The sequence below is a fragment of the Petaurus breviceps genome, unplaced genomic scaffold (genome assembly GCF_028583685.1).
Source record: "Petaurus breviceps papuanus isolate PSGF00001 unplaced genomic scaffold, PetGlider_PUasm1.0 225, whole genome shotgun sequence".
Taxonomy (NCBI): domain Eukaryota; kingdom Metazoa; phylum Chordata; class Mammalia; order Diprotodontia; family Petauridae; genus Petaurus; species Petaurus breviceps.
Window position 1 is genome coordinate 7,877,042 of NW_027185889.1, and position 6,738 is coordinate 7,883,779.

Genomic DNA, 6,738 nt, shown 5'->3' on the forward strand with positions numbered 1-6,738 from the left:
GAGAGCTTGGGAAAAGAAACATCCTGGTCTTCTAGCTTCCAGCATTGAAGCAGAGATATACAGAGGGTTCGAACCCTGAGTTATATAACCATCACCATCATGATCATGATCATCATCATCACCATCACCATCATCATCATCTCATGATCACTAATATTTTCATAGTACTTTTTAATTACTTACTTACATAGTTACTTTTTAGTTGTGTCTGATTTTTCATGACACCATGAGGGATTTTCTTGGCAAAGATACTGCAGTGGTTTGCCATTTCCTTCTCCAGCTCATTTTATAAATGAGGAAACTAAGGCAAACAAGTTGAAGTGACTTTCCCAGGGTCATACAGCTAATAAGTATTTGAGGCCAGATTTGATATCAGGAAGATGAGTCTTCCTGACTCCAGGTCTGACACTCTATCCACTATGGTGTCACCTAGCTGCCCAAGTAGATGCTATTATTATATCCTTATTTTGTGAATGAGAAAACTGAGGCTGAGGTAGTTTAAATATCTGAGGAAGAGTTTGAACTCAGATATTCTTGACTCCAAGTCCCTATACCCTAAATCACATAGTAACAAAGTGAGGATTTGAATTTGTACAGTTCAATGGAAAGAGTCTTGAATTTGGAGTTAGAAGACCTAGGCTCAAATCTTGCCTTGATGTTGTAGAATAGTGGAAAGAATACTGGATTTGGAGTCAGAGGATTCGGAATCAGTTTCACATTGACCTTAAACAAATCACTTACACTCTCAACTTCAGTTTACTCATCCATAAAATGAAGAGGTTGTACCCAGTGACCTCTACCATCCCTTTCAGTACTTTGTGCTTCTATAATCCTACTGCTGCTACTTTGGATGAGTCATTTCATTTCTTTGGACTCCAACATCTTCATCTACAAAATGAGGGATTTTTTTCCTTTTTCTACATCAGGCATTTTCACCTTTCTTTGAGTCCTGGACCCACTGGAAATTCCAGTGAAGCCTATAGACCTTTTCTAAGGATCATGTTTAAAGATATAAAACAAAAATACAAAGAATTACAAATGAAATTAATTTTATTGGAATAGCAATTATATGAAAAAAATGTTAAGGAGTCCAGATTAGAACCCATGTTCCAGATAATTTCCAAATGTCCCTTCTAACCCTAAATCCTCTGTTCTTCTTAGTCCAAGTTTAGCACTCTTCCCATTACCCCCTTGCCCTTTGGCTCAAGAGAAGGACAAGCCTCAGATCCTATCACCCATGTTTCTCTGTAGGGATAGAGATACATTGGAATATCAAACAAATGTCTAAACAAACCATTTCTCAGTTTTTTCCCTAAGTCAAGTCTGCTCAACATCAATGACCTTACAGTTCACATCCAGCCAAGCTCAGCATCAACAGCTCAGAAAAGATAGTAAGGGCTGAGAACATGAGGGATAAAGAGAAATGATTCAGGGTCCTAGTTCATGCCATTCTCCCTTTAACTTATCCTTTCTCTCTTTTTCTGCACTGACATGTTCTACTTCTGTGATGAAATGGTCCTGCTCATAGGTGTACAGAGAGTTGCACACCAAGACCACGTTCTATACATGCCTCTGATCCTCCTGAATAACTTTCTACTTGGAAATGGTGGGTCGGAGAAAAAAAGAAATGTTTCCTCCAAAGACTGAGCCCTTGGAATCTTATTCCCCCTTCCCTTGTCCCATGACATCCCTCTTCTCACTGTGTCTCTTCAATATCACACTATTTACTATCTAATAGTGCATTTGGTGATCAAACAATCATGCATTTAAAACTGGAAGGAACCTTATAGATCATCTAATGCAGTTTTCTCATTTTGCAAATGAGGAGATTGAGGCCCACAAAGAGTGTCTTTCTCAATATCAAACACTTAGAGTGTTGAAGACAGAATTCGAATCCAACTCTTTCTGGCTCAAGTCCAGAACTCTATTCACTGTCACATTGCCTCTTTGAAATTACTATCTTATCCTGCAAAATATGGAGGAAGCAACAAGGGGAAATGTTATTTTAGACCTGATTCTGACCAACAAGAGGAACCAGTTGTGTTAATAGAAATGACTGAAACCTGAAGGGTAAGGGGTCATTGCACCATGGAATTCATAACAGAGAAGGAGAAAAAAGGCCAGTTCCTCTCTGCAGTGCATTCTGAATTTCAGGGGTGCAGATCACCGGATCTACTTTTTGTGCCAGAATGGTGTGCATAGAGTTATCTTAGCTAAGACAACACAAATAGAAGTCAAATGATTTTCCTAAAGCCTAGGGACCATGTCATCACCCCCATTCAATAAACTTTGGTGGCTCCCAAATATCATTAGGATCAAAATATGACCTTCTGTTTTTGGCATCTATGGTACTTTATAACCTGTTCTCTACTATTTTTCTAGTCTTCTTACGCTTCCCTTCCATGTACCTCACTTTCTGATCTCCACTAATAATGCTCCATATACCACCATTGTACTTTTGTATTGGTTGTCTCCCATGCCCCAAATGATCTCCCAACTCACCTTTGCATTTTAGAATCCCTGGCTTCCTTTACAACCAGCTCAAATCCCAGCTTCTACAGCATGCTTCTCTTAATCCTTCCAGCTAACAGAGCCTTTCTCTAGGGTTTCCCCTTATATCTAATTTGTATGTATCTTGTATTTGAATAATGGAGTGAACCAGCCAATGTGGGGGAGGAGTGAGGGTTCTTAAAAAATGTGCAGATATTCCCTGGTTGGTTCCAATTTATATGGGGCAGAGGTTCTGCCTATAACAACTCCATGGAAACTTTGGAGAGTCAGTTCCTATCCATCGGGGAGTTGGGAGTCAGGAGTTAGAATTATGTGGTAACACAAATTCTTCTCATTGGTGGTAGAGCTGAATTAACTGATGACTCAGTTGTTGCTTAGCCAGAACTGAGTATACATACAAAAGGTACCACTTGCCCATCTCTGGCTCTTTGTTTATGACTGAGTGGAGACCAGACTTTGAGCTGATGTGATAGCCAAGTAGAGAGCAGAGGAGGAAGGAGATGGAAGAGTGGCAGCCTTGTGTCCCCCCAAAATGTAACTAATGGCAGTTGTGAGCACATAGCTACCTCGTTTCTTTTCATTTATTCTTTATTGATATTAAGTCCATGAGTACTCTGAAGCAGACAAGTCCAAGCCATGCCTTGTGAGTTTAGGAAGTCCAGATGTTTCATCAAAGGTCCCATGGGCAATCAGAGTTGATAGAGTAGTCCATCGAAAGCAACAGCAGCCACTGCTGCCACCAACCCTAGCTACCTTGCCTCTTTCCTGTTCTCCATGTAAGCTCCATCCCAAAGTGTCATTATCTGTGGCTCTATACTTACATGTCTCTTCATACAGAGCACCCTTGAACAATTCTTACTCAGTATAAAAAATTAACATGTTCAAATCTCAATTTAAATGATAACATTTCCTCTTTCAGCCAGACCATATGGTTAGCATATGAGTATATGGTGGTGTGGATGAATGTATCACTGTAGCTTTTTGTGAGTCATCTTCCCTAAAAGAATAGCCAAATGAAATAGAAGGTTCAAGATAGAAATAAAATAAAATAAATTAGGAACTCTCTTGGAATTGCAACATTTTTCATTTCCAGATGTGAAATTGGATGCTTTATCCCATTTAAAATTTCCAAGAAGCCTCTTTTTGCAGCTGTAGTTTTTATTTTGAGGTAGAAAGTAGAGAAAATTAGGTTAGGCATTGAGTGAGAAAAGACTTTGAGAAGAAAAATGTTAGGTTTGGGGAGAGTTATATTATTTCACTGTTGAGGGCGAGAAATACATGATTTCCAATTCTACCTTCTCCATTCCTAAAGCAAATATGTCATTGACTAAGAAAGTTAAATCCTACCTGCTGTCTGGCTGGTGTCTCTTTTCAGAAAAAACCTATTGGGGAAAGTCACAGAAGTTGCTCCAATGCTCACTCTTCTTGAAAACAACCTCTTCTGTCCATTATGTTTTATCAAAAATTTTATGTACCTGTTGACATAAAAATATGAATTTTATAATTTTACTCATTTATGTGATTTTCTGTTATTTCCTGATATTTTCCAATATTCTTTCACATTTAGTATAAATCCTTGAGAATTATGGATATTTTAAAATGCATGTTGAATTTTATTGTGTATCTTCTGTGTATTAATAGTCACTCATGATATAGAGGCAGCCTGGCATAGGAGAGTACTGAGGTTAGAGTCAAGGAAGGCCTTGGTTCAAAACTCAGACTTGAAAGGAGTAGCTAGGTGATGCAATGGATAGACTGCTGAGTCTGGAGTCCAGAAGATTTCAGGTCAAATCTGGCCTCATATACTTACTACCCATATAATCCTGAGCAAATTACATAAAGCTCTGTTTGCCTCAATTTATTCATCTGTACAATAGAAAAAATAAAAGCACTTACCTCCTAGGGTTGTGAGGATCTATTGAGATAACATTTTTAAGCACTTAGTACAGTGCCTGGTATATCATAAGTGTTGTATAAATGTTAGCTATTGTTATTATTACCAGCTGTGTAACTTGGGCATGTCATTTAACTACTTTGGGACTCAGGTAACTCACATAATATCATATTTTAGGGCTGTATGGTAATGGTATTCATTTTACGTTTGAGCAAACTGAGGACCTAAGAGGTAAAGTCATTTTTTCCAAGGTCACACAGATCACAAGCATCAGAACTTATTTACTAAGTCATAGAAAGTTTGGAATCTGCACCCCTGGAAGGAGTGTCCACATGGAAACATACTCATTAAGGAAATCAGTCTGTAGTTCTTTTTCTCCCTTATCTTTGGTTTAGGGAATATGCTACTATTTGCATCATAGAAAGGGTTAAGTAGGGCACCATCTTGGTTTTTGAAAACATTTTATGTAGGGTGGGAATTATTTTTCTTTCGAATATTGGATAGAATTGGTTTGTTGAATCCATCTGGTCCACACTCATATCTTCCAATTCGTCCACTCATTACTGGCCTATTCAATTTCTTTTTTTTTCTTTCTGATATTGGTTTATTTAGATTACTTTTTTCTTGTCTTGGCAATTTGGATCTTTCACATTTTTCCATAATCATTCATTTTCTTTGCATTTTCAGTTTTATTGGGACACAGCTATATTTGATTATCTCTGGATGTTTCCTTTACTTCTCCATTGTGCTCCTTCCTGTCTCATTTTTTAAATTTTGGTCATTTGATTTTCATCTCCCCTTTTTTGAATTAAATTTGTTCATGGCTTATTGAAGTGATTGGTCTTTTCAAAGAATCAACTTTTTGTTTAATTTATTACTTTGATTGTCCTTTTGTTGTCTGTTTTGCTTCATTTCTCCTTTAATTCTGTTGATTTCTGGTTTTATCCCTGTGCTCAGTTTATTATTTTATTCATTTAAATATTTTTAACTGCAGATAATTTATTAAAATTCTCTCTCTTTTTATTCTCATTAATGTGATTACTTAGGGATGTAAATTTTCCTTTGAGAATTTCTTTACCTATATCCCATAAATTGGATGTTATCTTTATAGTGTAAATATTTAATATAATCTCATTATTTATATAATCTTATTTAATTTTTTGATTAATTATGGTTTGTCTGCCACTGACATGTACAAGTATTCAAATATGTGAACAAAAACAAAAGAAAAACAGTGCAAGCAAAATCAGAAGCAAGAACAAAAAACATAATCTCCTTCAAATCCTATGGAAATAATTAAGCAAAATATCAAAGAGGTTGTGGATGATTAGATATGTGCTTGTTCACTTCTAGCTTTTTACTAACTGTTTAAAGAAAGGAAGGCTATGTTCATTAACTTTTCAAAGGTTGTAGCAATGTCATCTATTATCACAGGAGTTTTGCTGATATTTAATTTGTCTTTATTTGCATATTTATAGTCAAATGAATGGGGGGATTCTTCTTTGCTCTACTACATCAATTCATACAAATCATATCATATTCCCTTGTATTCTCCATATTTATCATTCTGTACAGTATAATTTTATTCCATTATAGTTATTTCCATAACTTATTCAGTATTCCCCAATTTTGCTACATAATTTTATCTTAATCCAAACATTACTTTAGCAGTCATTTTTTAATTCTCTATTCAGGTGGGCATCTTTTGTTTACATTTTTCATGTTGATTAATAAGATTATTTCATTATAAAGAGTAAATATAATGTTTAGAATTTCTGACTTTCTGATTATTTTATTTTTCATTTTTTAAAGTCTTAATTGATAGGTTCTGTTTTTATATTACAAACATTTACAGATTGCTCTTATTTCCTGAGAGGGCTCTTATGAAAAGCAAAAAATAATATAGCAACCTTATCTGAAATTACATAAAATACTTTACAACTGTAGCACCCCTCCTACCTCTTTACTTGAAAAAAAAATGAACAGAAATCTATTTTCCTCCCTCCCACCCCTATCCCATTGGAAAAAAGAAAAGAAAAGCATTTTTTTGGTAACAAATATGCACAGTTATATTTGTTCTTCACTCAATATTTGTATAGATACATACAATAATTGTATAGATACATACATATATACACACACAGATGACAGGTATATATAATGTGTAATATTATTATACATCATGCATGCACATCTATACATATGATATATTATAAATTATCTGTACATGTTATATGTATATAGTCATTGGAGGAATTTTATGTATATGATATGTGATATATCTGCCTATCTATCTATCTATCTATCTATCTATCTATCTATCTATCTATCTA

The 6,738-nt window shown here is 35.4% G+C and overlaps 1 long non-coding RNA gene across 1 annotated transcript in view; it reads right to left on the reverse strand.

The window, feature by feature from the left end:
• Positions 1–3,856: 3,856 nt before the first annotated feature.
• LOC138166610 (uncharacterized) overlaps positions 3,857–6,738 on the reverse strand; it is a 24,483-nt gene continuing 21,601 nt past the window's right edge. The window contains exon 3 of the long non-coding RNA XR_011169644.1: positions 3,857–3,986. This is a non-coding gene — a long non-coding RNA (uncharacterized lncRNA). The remainder of the gene's footprint in view (positions 3,987–6,738) is intronic.